The sequence below is a fragment of the Rhamphochromis longiceps genome, linkage group LG14 (genome assembly GCF_057381845.1).
Source record: "Rhamphochromis longiceps isolate RC_006_pf linkage group LG14, R_longiceps_female_GT1.1, whole genome shotgun sequence".
Taxonomy (NCBI): Eukaryota; Metazoa; Chordata; class Actinopteri; order Cichliformes; family Cichlidae; genus Rhamphochromis; species Rhamphochromis longiceps.
In genome coordinates, this window is record NC_140570.1 from 3,797,155 (window position 1) to 3,819,266 (window position 22,112).

The 22,112-nt window shown below is 39.9% G+C and overlaps 1 long non-coding RNA gene across 1 annotated transcript; it reads left to right on the forward strand.

Moving 5' to 3' along the window:
- The first annotated feature begins 15,452 nt into the window (after positions 1-15,452).
- Positions 15,453-17,432, forward strand: LOC146653431 (uncharacterized). Its single transcript, XR_014907251.1, has 3 exons — positions 15,453-15,592; positions 16,743-16,835; positions 16,967-17,432. It is a non-coding gene; the product is annotated as an uncharacterized LOC146653431 (long non-coding RNA).
- The last annotated feature ends 4,680 nt before the right edge of the window (positions 17,433-22,112 follow it).

The window sequence follows — 22,112 nt, forward strand, 5'->3', positions numbered from 1 at the left end:
CACACACAGACACAAACATCCATTCCCACCCTCATGCTCTCATATGCACTTACTCCACACTCAACCAACGTGGAGACAGACATAAAGAGACACTGTACACACGATCACACTCCCCAAGCGTACTCTACGAACTGGGTCTAGGTGCCCTTGCCCCTGGAGGGGGGAACTGCACCCAGACCCAGGTGGTGTTACCCTTTTCCCTGCGGTGGGGAGAGGCAGACCGCCCCGACTCCGCAGCAGCAGGGAGGCCCCACACTCCAGACCGCAGTCGGAGGGCCAACTCCTCCTAGCCCCCCCGCTCCAGCAGGCCGCAGAGAACGGGGGTGAGAGAAGACTCCAAACCTCCCTCCACCCGCTCATTGTAATGTTGATGCATGTGTGTTCTAAGGTGCAATTAAAACCCAGGAGGGCATGGAGCTACCTGCCAGAGAGCAGCAGGTAAGCGCATAGTCCCTCCTGCTAGCCCTCAATGTCTACGTGTATTCAAAATTGAGAGGTGGGCAACGACGCCAGGGGTGAGGTGTACACCCTGATGGTAATTTGGACTCCGTGTATCGTGCCCACCCCCAAGATCCTATATGTATGTGTAATGAGAGTGTGAGTAATGTGAATGTCTAAGTTGTGGGATAAAATTGAGGCAGAGGCAGCCAGAAGGGGACAGAGAGGGGGTAGCCTCCTCTGCACCCCTACTCCAAGGCCCTGCATGTGTGGGTGGTTGTGGTGGAGCGGGAAGAGGGAGGCAGCTGGAGATGGGGAGGGAAGGAAGGGAGGGGCAGGTGACCCCTCCCTGGGGCCAGCTCCCCCGCTGACCCCAGTAGGCACTCCCATACTCCGCGACCCACCAGGGAAAGGGGGCCCAGGCCCATCCAGACCGGAGCCCAGCGCAGCAGCGCCCCCCGGCCCCACAGAGCCCGGGCCAGTCCACCCAACCCCACCACAGAGAAAACTGCACCCACCCCACCATCAACTCATCTTCCAGACTACATGAGACAATAGACGCCCAGGCTGAGATCTTCCTCCACCTCTCCTGTATCTCCCCCTCCTGCAGAGAGTTCCTGAGGAGAGGAAAGCTCAATAATCACTTTTAACAGCTGCTAAATATAATCCTGTTTTGATGCCTGTTTGTGAATTATTGGTGTCCAGACAGATGCAGGTAGAGATCAAGTTAAGATAAAATTCAACTTGTGATCCAACAGTAATGGAAGGTTTGACTGAGAGCTCCTCCAGTTGGAAGTGTCGTGGAACGGCTGTGTGGCAGGCACAGTAGGACCCAAATGCAAGACTCTGGAGGCTGGAACTCAAAATAAACTAAAAAAAACTTTAAGGCTGAAGACTCTTCAAAAAAACAAACAAACCAATAAAACCCCAATACAAAATATATGCAACAAAGGAGGTAGGAAGAAGTCAAAAACACTTCTGGGGTCTGCCCAGCAAAGGAACAAGCTCTACAAGCAGTAGGCGATTTTGGGGGCGAAGAAATTGGTGGTCATCCAAGTCACCAGCAGCTGAGACTCTCCTGTGGTTTGGCTGGCCAACAGTATGAAGAAGACCTTCTGGAGGCTTACATGTTCACACTGAAGATGGTGGTATTAGTCAGATGATGAGTAGTGCCTAGTTTCTTCTAGATATGATGTTTGGCATTCAGGGAAAAGAGTTCAAGAGTTCATACTTCTCATGGGCTGAGAGTCCTGCCTTTTGGCAAACTCCAGGTGGGCTTTTCTTTTACTGAGGAATGACTTCCGTTCGGACACTAAACCATACATGCCTAATTGGTGAAGAAATGGTTGTCTTTCTTAACCCTCCTGCCATCCTTTAAAAAACTCACACCCATCACCCTAGGGACCATTCTCAGCCACGCCATAAAAAGACCATATATCCATATTTTATTCCACTTTAAATTAGCCAACCTTGTAAAACTACTTCTCCCTGAAATATTCATGTAAAGTTTTAATTATATTTTCGTTGTTTTAACCCTTCAAATCCCAGTGTTATTACATGAGCGCCCTGTGTTATAAGCCCCAAAAACCAAAAAACGAAACTAAATATTTCCACAAAAAACCAGTTGAAGTAATATGTGATTGTCATTATAAGTAGGCCTTTAGATGGACCAAAGATTGGCACCAACATACATTTTGACCTGCCATTATTTTTTTTGCATTTTTTTTGCAATTTAAAAATTAAAACTTCAAGGCCCTGAGTCTTCATTGACATCCAAGAAAAGAAGAAAAAATAAAATCATATGATGATAATTTGGGGTTGAAAAATAGCGTTTATAATGGAAGTCAATGGGCAGAAAATGGTCCCCAGGGTGATGGGTGTGGGGATTTCTGCTGCTCAGCCATTTTAGGCTGATTTAAGGAATTCACACTGGAATATTAACATTGACAGGTAAAAACTATCCTGTGGCAAGTTTGGTTATATTCCACTGAACACAGTGGAAATGGCAGCCATTTAACACATAGCAGTGGCACAAAAAGGTCCCAAGAAGGCAGGAGGGTTAAAGGTTCTCCTCTTTCAACAGAGCAAAGTTGGAGCTCTATCTGACTGACCAAAAGATTTTAGGTCACCTCCCTGACTAAGGCCCTTCAACCCTGATTACTCAGATTTGCTGGGTGGCAAGTTCTAAGAAGAGTCCTGCTGGTACCAAACTGGTGGTTTCGTAAACTTACATTAATTGATATTAGAAGCCACTGTGCTCAGTGCTGCAGAATTTTTTCTATACCTCGATACAAACGTGGGCAATCGTGGCTCAAGAGTTGGCAGTTCAACTTGTAATTGGAAGGTTGCCAGTTCGAGCTCCGGCTCCGACAGTCTCGGTCGTTGTGTCCTTGGGCAAGGCACTTCACCCGTTGCCTACTGGTGGTGGTCAGAGGGCCCAGTGGCGCCAGTGTCTGGAAGCCTCGCCTCTGTCAGTGTGCCCGAGGGCAGCTGTGGCTACAATGTAGCTGCCATCACCAGTGTGTGAATGGGTGGATGACTGAATGTAGTGTAAAGCGCTTTGGGGTCCTTAGGGACTAAGTAAAGCGCTATACAAATACAGGCCATTTACCATTTACCAAACCTGTCTGTAGAATCTACAGACAGATGTTTGCTTTTTCAAATTGTGTTCAATCACCAGGGAGTATCTGCCATCAATCAAGAAGACTGCCGCATGTAACTACAACGGTGTTTGCTAGTTCACCTTACATGCATTAATGTAATAACGTGGTTAGCCTACTCAACGTAAATTACACACAAACAACATTAAGCTACTCATGCAGAGAAGAACGGCTGCTGCTGCATCATCATCCGTCATCATTTCTGCTACACTGGCAGGGCTAGGGGCCAGGACTCTCCTCTTCGGGTTTTTGGGGGATGTTGCTAACTCCGGGTCCGATAACAGGCACCACAACTGCCATAGATGTGCTCGCTGTGAGGTCTCGAAGCAAGCTATCAAAGAAGGCGCATTTTTCTTCCTTTTAAAAAAAACGCTATGCGTCGCCAGGTGTTTCATCGGATTTGAGGTGTTACTTCCTTTGACAGTATCACAGTATCAGCTTAAAGCACTTGTTGCAGGCTGCTGAGTTTGCATATTTTGCTGTGAAGTACAGCCAGACTTTTGACTGCTTCGCCTTGGGCATTTTTAATCTGTAGCTCTGCTCTAAAAGAACGTACGTACCTGGACCCGCCTATTATCCTCGGAAACGTAAAATGATTGGCTAGAATCTAAAGTGTATCACAGCTCAGGAAAAAAAAGCACCGAAATGTGCGCTGCTTTTCAGTCTGGTTACTACCGTTTATGTCAGAACCGGTGCCATCATGGCACTGGTACCCATCCCTAATCACAAATTCAAATTATTCAACTTATACAAACATCTGAGAGATGATCAGTGAAAACAGGATACACCTGAGCTCAATTTTGAGTGTCATGACAATATAACATGTCATGTATATGTTGTGTGGCCATAACCATCCATGCCATTCAGTCATTGCGGGCTGTGTTGACCCAATGTGTAGTTAAATTTTTTTTAGGAGATGCACATTAGGGTACATGAAGGGTTACAGCATAGGGTTAAAAGGGTTTACCGATTACATTGTAACTCATGACAGATTATGTGACAGAAGTCTAATAGCATAGCTATTATTATTAACAAACAATTAAGTTCTCCTTGAGTCACTTCATAAAGTCAAAACAGCACTATACAAAAGTATACAAAAAACGGGTCTTTGTTCTCCTAAAGTCTTGAACTTTTTCTTCTCTCTCCAAATAGTCTGACATCACCAAATACAAGTTTATTTGAACATTATGAGCATTCATTCATTGTGCAATGTTAATATGTGAGAAAAAATAAAAGAAGTGAACAACTTTCTTGGTGTTCAGTGACAAAGGTGGAAGCAATCTGGCAACACACTTTTAGAAAAACAAACCGCTACTGTAAGAAATACAGTATGTGTATACACACAGTGAAGCATCCACACACTAAGAGAGTGAATTTTGACCTCTGGATAATTTTTCTTTGCAGCTGAGACTAAATAGGAAAAGTTAGCAGAGTATCAGAAGTCAGTTTTTACCAGTATGTTCACTATTTCTTAAACTATAATTAATTACAGGAGCTACCTTCCACTGTTTATGAGTGTGCATGTCTTCAAGCAGTATAAAAGCATGATGTGTTGCAGAACAGAGACTATATACAGTATATACGATCTCTAGTGTAGGTCTTTAGCAGAATAGAAAATTGACTGTTAGTAAATGTCTTTTTTCAAAATTTGTGCTCTTGACTTTTGATGAAGTTTTTTTGTTTTCTTTTTTTATCTTAAATACTTCACTGAGATTTTTCTAAATACTAATCTGAGATAAGTGACAGATGTAGTAAAATGGTCTAGCTAACTGTCTGATGTCTCACTCTTTATAAATGTCCATAAATATCAATATGTCCAACTCACTCCACTCCAATTCACTCACACAAACACTGAGACACACATGCTCTTTCCCCACGCTCCTCCCTTACAACTCAGGTATACCCTACTGACACCCCCCACTGCTCACCACTCCCGCTCTATTGTTGCTAGGCAACATGCTCCATGTATGGACACCCACCTGCCTTCAGGCTTCAGTGCTCTAAATTTGGTCTTAATTGTAAATTGAGTGGGAGAGCAGGCTGATGCTGGCTGAATGAGAAGCAGGCTCTGACTGTGGCCACTGTAACGACTCAGGTACCATGAAGTAACACAGACACAGTCTGGAGACGCACAACAGAGTTGAGCTGTGCACAATGGCAGACATGAAACCTGCTGCTGGGGTGGAAATGGAAAAGCAGAAGTCAAAGGTCAGGTTTTAGAAGGTAGGAAGAAAATACTGTGGAAGAATATTTTGATACCACTGAATTAATAACACCTGTGGTAAAAAAGATTACCAAAATACATCTTTGAAACAGTTTTCTTTGTTGTCGAGAGGTCAGGGAGGCTTAAATATATTGCTAAGCCCCTCTAAGTTCAAGTAACAATAATGCTACTTACTGTTTGTGTCTTGACAGTTATTTAATTTAATTGCAGATAAATATTGCAAATACCAGAAACAATGGTTATGGTTCATCTATTCTCTGCTCACAGATGAAGCCTGTTAACCTTGTCTTGATATTATATATCCATGTCTTTTGCATTCACTGAAAATGTGATACAGTTTGTTCAATTAAAAAAATTAAATCAGTGGATATGTAAGAGTTCCTGTTTAAGAACTAATACGGATATTATGACTGTGCCTGGAAATGACGAAAAACCGATTAAATAAATCAGTTGGACTGCAGACAGCTGTGTGGCCGTCTGCACGGTAAAGTTCAACTATCAAAACGCAGACTATGGAATTTTGTTCACCCCAACATCATCTGTATTTAATTATTTTTCATCATTTTATTCAGTTCTTCTGGCCATAATCCTTGTTTATGTATTTAAATTTGTGTTGTGGAACATTCAAAATTCATATTTGACCACGGGAAGTAAAATGATAAATGGAGTGCTTTTCTACTCTAACATTCACACTGGATCAGAGAGCAACTCATGGTTAGCATCTTGCCCAAGAATATTTGGCATGTAGTATGGAGAACTCTGGGATTTTACCACCAACTTTCTGATTAGTAAATGACTTGCTCTACCTCCTGATCTACAGCAACCCCAAGTTCAAGCAATGCTATCTCTCTTACTACTTGTGATTGGATGTTTCACACATATTTTTACATGCAGTTATCTAGCTTTTTACTTTGTTTGTTTAGCATAACTAAAAAAATTCTTCCAGTTTATCTACTGAATCAACCCAAGTTTCTTGCCCCTCCAGGTCGCAGAAACCCCATGGCCAGAAATCTTCCAATGACTATAAAAAGAACAAAAACTTCTTGAAACAGTGTATCAAATACTGAGACTGACTATAAAATGTAATCTTATTAGGATAAGAAAAATGTTTCACAAATGGTTTGGATACTGTTCTATTTGTTACTTCCTACGGTTTCATGTATGACCGATTGAAACTCAACACATCACTACAAAAACATAACTGTAGATCTGCCTTTTCACATTACTGTATATTTCAAATATGCTTTGAAAGTGATCTTAATTATTATTTCCAATAATACTGGTAATACCTCAGAAAGCGATATAAGTATCCAGCTGGTTTACAACAGCAATTAAGCACTAATGTCAGAATGAATAACATTTGTAATGAGAGCTCTTTTCTAATGTTTCCATGAAACTTTTGCTTTCTGAAGATTCCTCCTCCTGAAATATTATAGAGATACACTGACAGGATTAAAACTCTTAAGAGAGCACATATCAGAGAAGGACCCCGTTTGCTCAATTCAATTACCACAGGCCTGTACACAATCCACAGGAGACAACAGTGCACCGGATGCTCATTTCAACTCCTCTTTCCCCAAATCCCTATAGAAATCTCCTTTGGTCGGACAATGCACTTTTTCCCATTTGAAAAAAAGAAAGAAAATCAATATCTGGTTTCAATACACACAGAAGCCAATCAATATTACCGCTGACTCTCTTTTTCTCTTCTGCACTCTTTCTCCAGTTTTCCCTCCATCTCTGGCAAATGGTAAATAGAAACAATGGTGTATGGTTATTGGGAGGTCAGGGTGCAGCCGGAGGAGAGAATAAGGCTGCTGATGAGAGTGCTTGAGCTGGAATCACACAGGCATCAATGCCGTTAACCTCTCTGTTGAGCGCCACAGACAAAAGAGCTGCAAAGACTGACTCACACATGAAAAAAACACAGGAAAAAAACACAACACATTTTTAACCTACACATAGAAGAAGAAAAATCATATTTGATTGGCTATTTTGTAGAATATAAAGTTTTGGGGTTTTTTTTTTTTTTGCTTTGCTTTTTATTGTGGAGGCCTGCTGCTGATGAGACAGTTCCAAATTAGAAATCAAGTCATTATTTATAAAAAACATCAACATATTATGAAAATTACTTACTTGAATTCACTCACTAATCTTGCCACAATACTGAAACTATACTGAAAAATACTGAACAATTAAAATTAACCCATGTACTCACATTTGTCACAATAAAGGGCTTTGATAGTAAATTTGTTTTTCAAAGTACATTTTTTCTTTTCATCGTACCTGCCCTGTTGTTGGAAGAGGCGGCTAAGCCACCTGAGCCAGACTGTCTACAAGCTATGGGTCCTGTCTGAACTGGTGCTTGTCTAAACTGAACTGAACTTCCACAACTGCGCTGTTTGAACCTGTGAGTCCTTTGCAGCCCGAGCCTGAAGGACACCTGTCACCTGAGCCTGCACCACAGCCAATGGGTCCCAGGCAGCCTAGACCTGAATCTCAACTGCTTGAACATGAGTCCATGGGTCCCACACCGCCTGAACCAGAACCTAAGACAGAGGGTCCCAGACTGCCCGAGTCCATGAGTTGTTGACATCAACTGCCTCCCTCCTGAGGGTCTCTGTCACAGTCATCGGTTTCCTGCCAAGCTGCCAGAGGTTTTCTGTCATCATGCTGCTGGCCACACCTCCAGCCTCGAGAGCTCCACCATCTGTGCGCTGCCACACTGCCGGCCACCAGAACTACTTCATGTGGGGTTCTGGCTTTAGCTCCTCACTTCTGCTCCTGTGCTTGGTCGACCCCCGAACTGTTTTTGTTTTAGACTTATTCCTTCTGTCCGGGCCCACTCCAGCCACCCTGGTCAAGTTAGACACTGTTTTATTTCCTGGTTTAGGATATCTGGAAACCATCTTCAAGGGTCCTGGGTCTTTGACCAATTATTTTGAGTTTGTTCTTCATGTATGATTAATTTCCTTGGAAAATATAAGAAAATGTATATTCTAGTTCCCGAACTTTCTATTGCCTCTGGTCAACTGGTCAGTCTCATATAGAATTGCTATTTAGGCTGCTTTATTTAAAAAGTTCCACAGTTCCTTTGCATCAGAAAACCACTTTGCAAATCAGCTTCAGCCTAGGTTTTCTTCTTCGTACTGTGTTCAGTGTTGGGTGTAATGCATTGCAAAATAACACATTGCAATTAAAACCGTGCAATTACTTGTGTTAAAAGTTCTTTGGTTGTCTTCAATTCAGTATAATAAAAAAACAAACAAAGAAAAACAAACATCAAATGTTCCTTTTTCCCCTTTGTACACTTGAGGCTGAGCTGACTGAAAATGGTAGCGCAGTCTACAACTTTAGAGAAGTGGCCAAATGAATATTATTCTTACTTTTACTGCAAGCCAGGCCAAGGCCATGATGGTAAAGTGCAAACTACAATATGTTGTAAGTGTTTAAATACAGCCAGCACATGATTTCTTGACTTGAATGTGATGTTAAAGCTGACAGCACATCACACAATTATAGAAGCTCTTCAATACGTTAGAGAAGCAACAATGTGGCATTATAGCCCCACTTTCTACCCACTGGTTTCCACATAGAATCCGTTTGGTAATCTCTGTGAAATGCTCTTTGGGCTGGTTTTCACCTTTTTCTGTCGGTTTTATGTTAATACTTAAAAATTTAAAGAACAGAGCGCCGTGTCCATCTCAGGATAGGAATTTTTAACATGTGAGTATGTCTTTAATGTTTATGTGGTTAAGCTAAAATTATGTGACATTGAAACCAAGGCCGTATTGTGGAAAAAAGTAATGTAAGGGAGAGAGGTTCATTTTGCAAGTGAAAATTCAATATTATTTTGACTATAGATATCATGTGTCAGGTGTAATTTTTTGATAGAGAGAGTTGTATTAACTTACCAAAAACTGTATAGTAATATACTGATCAGCAATATCCTCTCCATTAGAAAGGCTAACATTGACAAGATGAAGCTGACTGCAAAGAAAAACACTATTAAATAAAATGGCTAAATGAGGCATGTTTTCAACACATTCGGTATGTTCAACAGCAACATATACTGGATAATGTTCAGTATTTGAATATTCAGTATTAGTATAGGGCTCTAGCTCAGTATAGTAAGCATATATTATGTGTATTAAGTTATACATTTTCAGTGTGGAAGCCACAAAAATGAAGGAAATATTTTGATATTCAGACTGTTGGATAGTTTTTTTTCCAGTGTTTTAGAGTGATGTCTCCAGGTCTTTCAAGATTACAGTGCACCAAGCAAATACTGATAATGTCTGATAAACATCAGTCTGAAGAGTGAGGAGAGAGGAATGGCAGCATCACAGCAGGAGGATGCCAAGGTGTTTATAGAACATCACTAACACACTCTGGCTGGAAACAACACAGACTTGTATTACATTTTAAATATACTCAAGAATATAAACTAATTATGTTGGTGGGTTCGTTGTCTTTCAAAGATGGCAGCCAACAAACTCTTTGTCTGGGTGCTTGAAGTGGTCTTTTGAGTGCAAGCACGATGGTTGCCAGCCAGCCAGCCTGGGTATCATGTGGTCCCTTTCTCATCCTAGTAAGGACCCCTCTTGTCCTGCCTGTCGTGGCTGCAAGAGAGGCACAGTGGGGGCCCTCGGAAGATCTATGGGACCCTGTGGTGCTGTTGTCTCATGAAAAAGGAATTACAAACAAATTGCTGAGGGCCAGCACATAATTTCAAGACTTGTGGCAAGTTTATGACTTGCTAATGTTCCTAATTACATGGCCGTGAAAGACTTAATTAATTTAGGGGTGTGTTGGGACTGGGGTGAGGATGGGTGGGTGGGAGTTAAGAAGAAGGGTACAGAGTAAAAAAGAAGTACAAAATAAGGCCCCAAAGTAAAAGAAAGAAAATAAGAGTGATGAGAAAGAAAGTGGTTGGCTGTGTTTGTTATCATGGTTCCAGTGCATTGGTTTTTACTGCCTGAGGAGAATTTAGTGGCTCTCACTATTGCATGCAAAAGAAAATGTGAGTCTCCAGGAAACGCGACCATTACGATCAACCCCTTGCTGATACCTAATATGCCCTGCGTTTCCCCCCATGACTTTGCCAAAGTGTCTGTAATCATATTATTGTAAATGTTGGCTCAGTTAATTGCATGGAGAGGAAAATGGGCTACGCTTGGTGGGTTATGGGGAATTTTTTGAAAGTTTGTTTGCCCTCTGGAGTATTGAAAGCACTAATAATGGTGGATTGGAGACAAGACCGCGAGAAAGAGGAAGATGAAGAGAGAAAGGAAGCAGGAGGAGGGCAACACTTAACCGGGAGTGTTTCTTTTCTCACCACTGAGTCTGATATGATTTCAGGAAATAAAGAGAAAAGAATACAGTACCGTTGATCTGGATGACTACTCCTGGGAGGTTTGAATTCAGCGTCAACTAGACAGCAATTGATAGATGGTAGAATGCATGAAATGGCCAAGTTCTTTCTCAGCTTAAACATTTTTCCAATGTTTAAAGTGAAAAATTAAAGCATATTGAATATAGACCTGATTTTTTAAATGCAAATGTGACCTGGTATAAAATCACAACCCTTGCTAGAAGAATACATTTATTCAATTTCACAATAACATTAATTGTTTGTTACATTTATTTCCTGGCTTTATAAATAAAGAAGGCATGCTGTTAATTCTGTTCAACTCCATCACTTGACATACAGTTGAATGAGTCACGCAGTTATTAACAAAGGGAACCAGAGTATGCGCTCAGTCAATACATAGTGAGAAATAAGAATACCGAGGGTCATACAGAATGCAAAGAAAATGTGTGTAAAGCTAAGTACCCACTTCCTGCATCCTGGTGCTGCTGATCAAATGCACTTGAGTAATGACTCATCAGCAACTGTGAGCACCTCTATAAAAGCAGATGTTTTGATTGTTTTCTGGTCTGGTGCATTCAACTGTATGTTAACACCATGCAAAGAGGAGGAAACCAGTGCTTTTAAAGATTGAGAATTGTTGCTGCCTATCAGTCTCTGCAAAGTTCAGAAAAATTGCAAAAATCCCTGGAGCTACATTGCAGACTCTACAGGACTCATTTAGCATGTTAAATTTTAAAGTTCATGATAGTATAATTAGATGAAGTTTGAGCAACTGTAGCTGGTTTGCCAGGGTTGCCAGGATAAAGCTGGCCCAAGCCTCCATGTCGCCGTAGGTGAAATTAGGTTTTGTTTCTATTACTGTTTTTCGTACTGATTAATTATCATTCATACACCTACTATAAACTTATTTCATTTTTAAAGCTTCTTATTTGATTGTAATCCACAAGGATAAAGGTCATGGAATCAGACAACAGGTTTGCAAACTTACAGAAAAAAACCTTTTAACTAAAGTAGACATAAAATTCTACATGTATAAAGACTAATTTACACCATTGAGCCCTTTCCTCAAAAACTCACATGTATGTAAGTTCATCAGTGTGGCTGAATTTAAGAAATAAGTGCTTACATTTTTAAAACATGTTCAGCACCATCTTCTGCCAGTACAGATATCACTGGGTTGGTTGGTTGGTTGGTTGGTTGGTTGCAGACAATAGACTTACATTATTTTATGTTAGCCAACTAGTAGCAGAACCCATAACTCTTGTACTGTCCCTGGTTACAACAATGAGTTTTATGTTAAGCAATCAAGTCTATACTGTCTATGTTCACTTTCTGTCTCTCTCTGTCTTTCTGCCTGTTATCTTATAAACTCTTTGGATGCGCTTGCAAAAAGAGACACTAATTTATTGCATGAAACAGCGCTGATGGCATCTGTGCCACTTGGTACACCTCACCAGATGAGGAAAAATGTGTTGGACACTAGCTTGTCGGCCTGGTGAACCACCTGTCACCTGACTGAAACAGGTTCTCCTCTACACTGTTCTCATTCATAAAGTGCTTTAATAACCCAAACATTATGGCTAACAGCTGGATTTTTCTGTTTCAGTGCAGCCGGCCAAACAATGAGTAGCCAGTTACTGCTAAAGAGACATACAGTGAAAATAGACAGACTTGATTTCTTACAACTCACTGGAGTATAAGTTTTAAAGTGTAAACTTTAACTGTAAGTTTTAAACTGTAAACCATATTTTTTGTTTTAGTGTCCTTATATCCCACCAAGTTATCGGTTCCATTACTGGTTAACAAAAACTAATGTCTAATAAGTCTATTGACCGTATCCAACCAACCCAGTACTCCATGGTTTAAATTATCCTTTATACATGCAGTGTTTCTTGTCCACTTTAATATGTGCCTCCAAAATAGTTCAACACTGCTCCTGGGGAAGTTTCATATAACTTATGGCTTTGTTGATGTAAGAAATGGCTATTTACTCACATAAATGAATATTTTCTGCAGCAAACAACTAGTGTCAAGAACATCTCTCAATCTATAACTAATTTATCAATGCAAATACATATTAAGCAAAGATGTTTGTTTAACCAAGCACTTAAAAGAGAAAATATCTAGTTATAAACTAGCTAGCTAATCTGCTATTACAGGCCCAGCCAGTTGGATCAAAATGTTTAGGATATGAAGACAGGGACTTTCTAACTTGAGGACCTTTATCTTGCCATTTTTCTCCTCTTCCTCTGTTTTCCTCTTTTTTCTCTGGCCTTTAAGGATATATTCTTTTTTGGTAACATTGTTTGGCATTTAACGTGCTCTTTGGATGTTCATGCTGCATGCATGGTTGACCACATTATCAGCGGAGATCTGAGCTTAGAGCAAGAGGCATTACAAATCACTACGCCATAAGTGCTCTTTTATCATAATACCATGTTCTTGTACAATAACAAACTTTTAATAATATATGAATCATCACTCACATATGCAAGAAATACCAATAATAATAACTTGTGAAGAAATACTTCTAAAGTTAATTTCTCGTGAGGCTACAACCAGTGGTAACAGTGGCCATTGGCAGGCACTTTATTTACTTATGCCTTAGCTGACTCTGGCAGATGTGGCACATGTGAACAAGCCACATCTGCCAGATTTTTGGAACAGCGCCCGTTGGCCAAACAAGACCAAAATGGACATTTGGCCACAATGCACAGCGCTATCTTTAAAAATAAACTACAGTAAATCAGCTTAACCACTAACAAACAGCTGGTATGAAGATTGGGATTGCCGGGAGAACAGTACTTGTCTGACTGCAGTGTCTGGTGGAGGACGGTTTTGTGTAGTGTTGTTTTTAAGGAATTGCACTCAGTTCCTTAGTTCCAGTGAAAGGAGCTCTTAATGCTTCAGCATGCCAAAACATTTTGGACAATGTCATGATCCCAAGGTTAGTAGAAACATTTGGGATGGCCACTTCTTGTTCCAACATATGGACCACAAAGCAAGATCCATAAAGACCTGGATGAGTGAGATTGGTGTGCGAGAACGTGACTGGCCTACACAGAGTCCTGACCTTAACCCGACAGAATACCTTTGGGATGAATTAGACTGGAGACTCCAAGCCAGGCCTTCTCATCCAACATCAGTGTCCAATCTCACTAATGCACTTCTGGATGGATAATATGGAAGCCCTGACAGAGAATCTCAATGGAGGAAACCCAGCATTGGGTGATGCCAATGGGTTCTAGACTTCAGTCATCACTGTGTGTAAAAGATTTTCACCCAAGTATTAAAAACAATCATTATATCTAAAATTATATTAGTTAAAATGGCTGCTATTCATAAACAGTTGATGTGGGTAAAAGAGGGGTGATGTGCTGGAGGTGACTCTACCAAGGAACCAGAAAAGTTTGCTATCAAACCAGGCTGACATGTTAGGTGATTGGCTGGTAGACTGATGGGCTTGTACCCTTGTGAGGATCCTTTATGATCAGGACTGTTCTGCCTTGTGTTAGCCAGTCTGGATAAGTATCTGCTCTTAGTATCCCATGTACCGTATTTCCCGGACTACAAAGCGCACCTGAATATTAGCCGCACAAGCTAAAATCAGGGGAAAATCCTGTTTTGTACATACATTAGCCGCACCTGACTAAAAGCCGCAGGTGTTTCAATGTTGACTTATCATATGTAAGAGAATATGCACAAAGGGAATTGTCAGGAAAGAGATGGCTGTTTGGAGACATCACTTTTATTAATATTTTGAAAAACAAGTTATGGGTACATATTTGCACATGTAGTACATAACAGTAGCCTACAGCACACCAGAAAAATAGATCCGGACTACCTTTTAGGCTCAGGTGCAGTGACACGGCTTTAACAAGAAGAAAAGTCAGTCATTCACCACCATCTTTCTCTTCTTCCTGCGCACTAAAACCACCAAAGTCCTCTCCTCCAGTGTCGGATACAAACAGGCTCAGGATGGCTTCGTCATCCACTCTCCGCTTCTCTCCTTCGTTGTCACTTTCAAAACCAAAGAAATCCTCGTTGTCAGTGTCAGAGTCGAACACCCTCAGAAGAGCCGTGGCGGTGTCCTCCTCTCCATCATGCAGCAGTCCAGCCCTTCAAAATCCGTTGGTGATCGTGGATGCTTTCACACTTTTCCACGCTGTCAGAATCCACCGGTGGAGTTGAGCATAACTTGCTTTTCGCAAGTTTATCGCCGCTCATCATCCACGCCTCCCGCTGAACGCGTACCGCTACTTTGAAGTTTGTTTTTCGCGCTACTTCGTACGGCACTACGTTGCCTGGCGGACGGACATGTGACTAACATACCACTCTTGAACCCCGATCCTTCCGCCAGGCAACGTAGTGCCGTACAACAGCGGAACACACAAAACAAATCGTCTTACGATATGACAAAAATCATGGACAATCCATAGAAAAGCCGCACCTGACTAAAAGCCGCAGGGTTCAAAGCTTGTGCAAAAAGTAGCGGCTTATAGCCCGACAATTACGGTATTTGTTTTTTTCCTGTCAGTAGGTTTGGATCATACACTCTAAGAAATGACACACTGATGTTGGTAGCATTATGTAAATGCTTCATGTTAAAACTAATGCCACCAATTGATTTTTAACTTTAAACACAAGTATGTTGTTTTGAATTTAATTAACAAGATAATATTTCAATACAACAAAATGCAGTAAATTAAATCCAATGTAAAAAGTTCATTTAAAATGAAGAGCACTTTAATTTAAAGAGGATTGTCCTAATAGGCTCTCCGTACTTCTGAGTTTGCACATGTGCAGTGTGGAAGTTTGATCATCCGCCATTTTCAACTGAGACTTGCATATGCTTAGCATCCTGGATAGAATCCATCGCCATCTGAGGATTATTTGGTAAGTACAACAATTTAAGGATGACAAATTTGATTAATGTATACTAACTGATACACATCTGACACTTTCGGGAATACTTTTGCATTTTTTTTTAAACAAATGATGCCTGGCAAATTTTTTAACACTCTAGCTCAGGGCTGCCCAATCCCAGTCCTCGAGAGCTACTATCCTGCAGCTTTTAGATGCATCCCTACTCCAACACAGCTGAATCAAATGGTTTGATTACCTCTTCAGCATGCCATCATGTTTGGCAAAGGCCTGATAACAAGCCATTCATTTGATTCAGGTGTGTGGGAACAAGGATGCATCTAAAAGCTGCAGGACGGTAGCTCTCGAGGACCGGGACTGGGCACCCCTGCTCTAGCTTGTATACCTCTCACACATGTTAGAAGTATGAAAACATTTAACAAATATTGTTGAACCTGCTTCGGTGTAATTTTCCAAAATCTTTTGCGATTCTTGTTAAGATGAGACTTGCCTACTAAGACCGACAGTTTTAAAATTACTCCCAACATCTACCGCACCTGCTCCCTGACATCAGTAATGACCACTGGGAGCGCCAGCGATCCTGTAGTTTGAAGAATGAAATGAATGTGTAGTGTATTTTAGAAATGTGCATCAATTAAGTTGCTACATTGTTTGAAAGAATTCGACTCCATGTTGATTTCTGGTTTAGTGTCAGAAATCTTCACTGAAGAAGCTTCACTTTTCTTTCCAAGCTCCTCAGACTACGATGACCTGGATGACTGTGAACCTTCACAGACTTATTGTTATCCACAAAATGTCATGATAGGATTTTAAGTCCATATTGCCCAGTTCTAATCTTCTATTTAATTTTAATATTTTTAGGGGCACAATTATTAAATATATTGTTGAACAATCTAGAATTGATTAAAGCAAAAATGAAAGCTTTCACGTAATGTCAAAATTGAAAAGCTTCGATTTTTGGGTTCATATATTTGTTAATCTGACACAGAGGAGTCAGTGCCTTACCAATCATGAACCTCACTGCACATCACTGATGTGAGTTATGAAACATTGCTTAATCACATATCTGCTATGTGTTAATATTTTTGACTTTCTTTTGTAAAGAGGTTGAAAGGAACCAAAATAGGAAACTTCTCTCATATTGAGTTCTTATCTCCACCAGAATCCCAGCGTTGATGTTTGACAGGAATGCATTCTGAAAGCTGTCTGTGTCTACTTAAATGAAAAGCCAGATGACCTGTTCAAGGAATTCTTGGTAAGTTAAAAAAGGAAAACGATCAGTTATTTTCCTTTTTTAAATTTGGGATTGGAAATGGAAGGTGGACTTACTTGTCCATATGTATATGTACGCAATTAACTTATCTTTTTTTAAATTTTTATTTAAAGGATGTGGATCTTGGTGCAAGCAGAGAAACAGAGCAGCTGACTTTGGGAGTCTATGTTGTCAGACATGAGAGCAAACTCTGCAGATACACCTGAGGACATTGCTGTCATCATAGAAGGATGCACTGTGCTGCAAGCTCTTAGTGATGTGGCAAAGGGTTGTGCCCTCCGGCTTGGACTAATCTATAGTCTAAATCTGAGCTACCCAAAGCACCTGAAATACACATTTGAATTTCTTCAGAAGGTGCCGATGGAGTTGGATGGGAACAACCTATCCATGAAGGTGCAGGTTCTGAAAAACAAACTGCTTGAGTGAAACAGCCTGCAGTGAACTATAGAGGACACTGAACTTTAAGGTTCTCGAACCCTTCTCCTTGCACTTCATAAACTGTTCAGTTTGAATTGCCACAAGAACTTCTGCAAGGCCTTTCACTTTTCTGCGTTCTTTGTTCTTGAACCTTTACCAACATCCAACTACACTGAAAAAGACTGCTCCTAACTTTGGACTTCAGTTTAAGTTTTGAAGCAAAGGTTATTTTTCTAAATATGGACAAAAATGACACAAAAGTAATTTCTACCTGCTGTTTGCAGGGCTGTATTGTGGGATTTTCATTGTAGCCCAATCAAGTTTAAATTAAGTCATGTTAATGTTAAAAATGTTGGACTCACAACACTTTCCAGTTTTAATCATTTCAGTTTAACATGACATTCTGTATCTTGTCTTCCTGCACCTAAAATGCACTTGAATGCACTTATATGTAAAGATTGTTTGGGGGAAAAGATCTAGAAGCATTTGAATTGCTCAAAGTGTGCTTCAACAAGTTTTACACAAAGTGTTATTAAAGTTAGGTTAACTGAATAAACTTGTGTTCGATTTATTTAATTTACAAACTTAAATAGACTAAGTTGCAATTCTGTTAAAGTGATTTAATCCTATAGTTTCAGTAGAGCGTGTTTTGGGTGAGTAGATTTATCAGATTTACTTAAAATTTGTTGTTCAAATTAAATATATCATACATTTTATATTTCACTAACCCAGTTGTGTGGAACCGGTTGACATAACTGGGTGGAGTAAATACAACATGTTATTTCTCAAAGTAAGTACAGCTTGTTTTGGTTGAGTAGGTTTTATTTAGTCTTCTCAATTTAAATCAACAAGGTTAGTTATATCAACATTATGATATTCAGCTAATACAACATGATTCTTTTGATTTGCATTTAATTATCCAAATCTTATCAGATGTACTTAAAATTTCTTGTTCAAATTAAATGTATCATACATTTTATATTTCACTAACCCAGTTGCGTGGAACCGGTTGACATAACTGGGTGGAGTAAATACAACATTTTATTTCTTAGAGTGTACTAGGGCCTGGTGCTGCTGCTCTTCATTCCAGTTCCTGTTCTTGTTCTGGAAAGTTGCTGTGGCCTCTCTTAGTTCCACCAGTTACTTGGTGTTGGTGTTGTGCGTTACCTCTTTCTCCCAAATGGTCTTCCAGTGCTGCTCAGCTTCAGCTCTGACTGGGGCCGCCCTTGTATTATTCTTCCCTAGTAGCTGAAACTACACTAGTGTTCAGGCACGACATCAGGAGGTAATAGGAAATTTTTTTTTTCATATCTGTCAAAAAGATGACAGGTTTGATCAGATTTGTGCCCAGACAATCACTCAGAACAGCCCCATGCATACACATCCCCATGAATGTGCTCTATCCCTCTCAGTCATAGAAGGCAGGCTAGGCTTGCGGATTCAGGCCTGAATACTATGGGCTCACCCAGGGAACATTACTCATTTTCCAGCTCATTGCTAAAGCTCATTTAGTAAAGCCTCCTCCCGAACATCATCAATATCTCTTCTAAAGAGGCCTATGAGTTGGGAAGGACCAGGCTGCCCTAACCTGCTGTGGGTCACGCTTCACCATGCCTGTGCTGGAAACTAATGAGAAATGACAAGAGGTTATTCAGACTTCTCCAATTTGTTAGAACTTGTTAGATCATTTTTTTCTTCAGACGCTGTTTTGGATAACAGTGATAGTGAATGTTGTTTCTGTAGCCAGTGGGAGCTGAAATAATTTTAATTTATTAGGAAAGTTAATCAAATGTTAATCAATTAGGTATGCCTGCAGTAAAGGTACAAAGCGTACCAACTGTTAACAATTTTCTTTTTTTTTTAATTCTTGTGGATTCTAAGGAGCAGTACCATCTATTACGTAACACTTATTTGGATGGCAAGCAATTGTTTACTGACATTTGCATTACATGATTTATCATTTTCTGCTTCTTGCTGTTTGCCTGCAGTGGGCTACTAAATGCAAGCAGAAGTTCTCTGTGAAGCAAAGTGATAAAACACTTCATTGAAGGACATTTCTTCAATCAAATTTAGGTCAAAATGTGCACATGATGTCATTATATTCTGATATAATCTTCCAAAATGTAGTCAGTTGTTGTAGAGAAGAAGAAAAAAAATATGCTACATTCATTTTTTGCCTAATTTGTTAAATAGTGCTGTTTAGGGATAATACTTGGTCCCACTGACAGAGGAGATTCAGCTGCATTAGAACTGTTACTTGGTGTGTTTAGGAGAGTTGAGCTAGCACAGCTAACTAGCCTTGTAGTCATGTTCTCTGTTGATGTGGCTGCTTTTTTCCCCATGTTGACAGGTGAACTTGACTTTATCTCATACTGATAATGGTTGCTTTAAAACTTTAGTTCACTTTAGTTGAGGGGAGGCTGTAGCTCAGGATGAATAGAATCTATTATTGGGGGTTGGTGGTGTGATCCCTGGTTGCTCCGGTCTACAAGCCCAATATCCTTGGCCAAGATAGTTACCCCAACTTGCTCTTGCACTTACTCATAGAAAAAAGTGCTTGCATGAATGTGTGAGAATGGGTATCCATGTTGTATACAGGCCGAGATTTTTGTAATTTTGTGTAATTGCCATTTGCTTTAGGATTATTCTTGATGAAGGAAACACAGAACAACCCCTGAACCTGATTATTTCATTACCTTGTGGAGTTTTGCTGAGTTTTCGTTATGATATAGAAGGAGATCACACCTTTCTTTTATCATTCACCTTAGTTTATGATCTGGAAGTACAGAATTGACCTACTTGACTTCTTTGTTTAATTCAGGAGCACTTTGGAACCCGGCCTGACGTGATACTGATTTAACTGACTACAAACCAGAGGAAAGCTGAATTTGAGAATTGAACCAAAGAAATTTTAAGTGCTGACATTTCACTGCATATATATATAATTGCCACTCTGTTTATTCTGTTTACACTTGTTTGTGAAGCTCTGTGAAATATTCACTGTTATTTTGTTATTTAAATGTATTTATTTGCATTAAAGTACTCTCTTCCTCCACTTTCCGACTTTAACTCTCCTCCAAACTCAGACTCTGGTTTGACATACATTATATTATTTTGCAAACATTAAGTGACTTGTGTTTGTATCTTGCAATAAATATTTCTGTGTTACGCTATCTGTTTTCTTTTTGTGTTGTGAAGACATGTAAGAGTTACACACTCAGATCAGACGTAGATGGATTAAGAAAATTCCACCATGGAGCCCTACTTTACAAGACTGTCGTCGATCTAATGCTGTCTGTGAAGCTAAATTTAAAAAAAAAATCCTTATATGAAGGTAAATGTTGCAAAATGTGAGAGCTTTAAGGAAAAAAAAGTGAAAATATATAGAAAAAACTCAGAATTTGTATTTAGAAATTTTTTACTTTTACTACATTTTTCCACTGTATTTTAAATTTACAGTTACAGAAGAAAATATTCACGAAATATTCAAGAAATATTCACAAATGTATGAACTGATATTTACACAAATACTAATAAGAATACTGAGAGATGCAAACTTGTACTTCAAATTTTACTCATATTAATTATTTTTTGCTACTTTCAACCACTACTTACAAGTGCTCATCTGCAGCCTCCAAACTCACAATGACTTTTCCAGGGCAGGCCTTGCATTTTCCAGCAAGACATTCCTATTATTGCAGCTATCACAAAAGCAGAGAAATTTGACATTTCTAAATTATTGCATTTGTTTCACATTTTACATAGCATCTGGCATTTGTTTTGGAATTGGGGGTCAATGGTTGTGGTAAAAACAGTAGCAGATTTTACACAGTGTGATTGTGGATCATAACATGAATGTAGAGTGTCGATGGCTGTAGAGCACCTCTAGCTCAAAGAAAAGTGCTGAAAATGTACATGAATAGGCAACTACAATTGTATGAGAATGCATGTGTCTGTGTAGGTGTGTGTGAGAAAGACAGTGTGTGTGTGTGTGTGTGTGTGTGTGTGTGTGTGTGTGTGTGTGTGTGTGTGTGTGTCTGAGAGAGAGAGAGAGGCAGCATGAAGCAGATAGAAATGCACTCTAAGCACATGATCACATCTGCAGTTTCACATCCAGCATTTGTTTTCATTAAATTGCCATTTCTGCATATTTGTGTTCACATTCCCACAGTTCACAGTATTTGCATCAAATTATGTAGTAAATGATGCACAAACGTTTTACTAGACTTAATATATAGACATACAGCTTCTTCACTGCTTAGTACAACTTTGGGCTTTTAATATTTGATCACAGTCACTTGTAGTTCCTCATTCCAAGGATGAATAATCTCTTTTTTTCTTGAACTTTTGATAACTTAATGTTCAAAGTATGTATATAGTAGTATATGCTGCATCATAAATGGAACTTCAAGCACAAGCAGGCCTTTTTGTGTAGCAGCAAGCATGTTCTAAGCGCTGTTCCTGTCTGTTGCTTTACTGAAGAATCTCTGTTATTTGGATTAAACAAAAAACTCTAACAATACACTTGGACTCAAAAACATGATTGGACTAGTCCAACGAATAAACAAAATACCTCATCCCGAAGGCAATTTTGCACACAAGCAATTTTCTGTGCTTGCGGGTGACCTGCACACATCTGTTTGTCTATTATAGCGGAGAATGGTGGAGCATGGAGGTGGAGGCAGAGGGGTTGGCCCTCATATATTTTTTTTGATCATATCAACAACAGCAGGCATATGGGGCATCCATCATGACCTGACCACCTTTCCCGGCTGCACGTACTTGAACGGGCCCAACAAGTGGTAGCAATTTTCCATTTTCATTTGTTGACCACTTGACCAT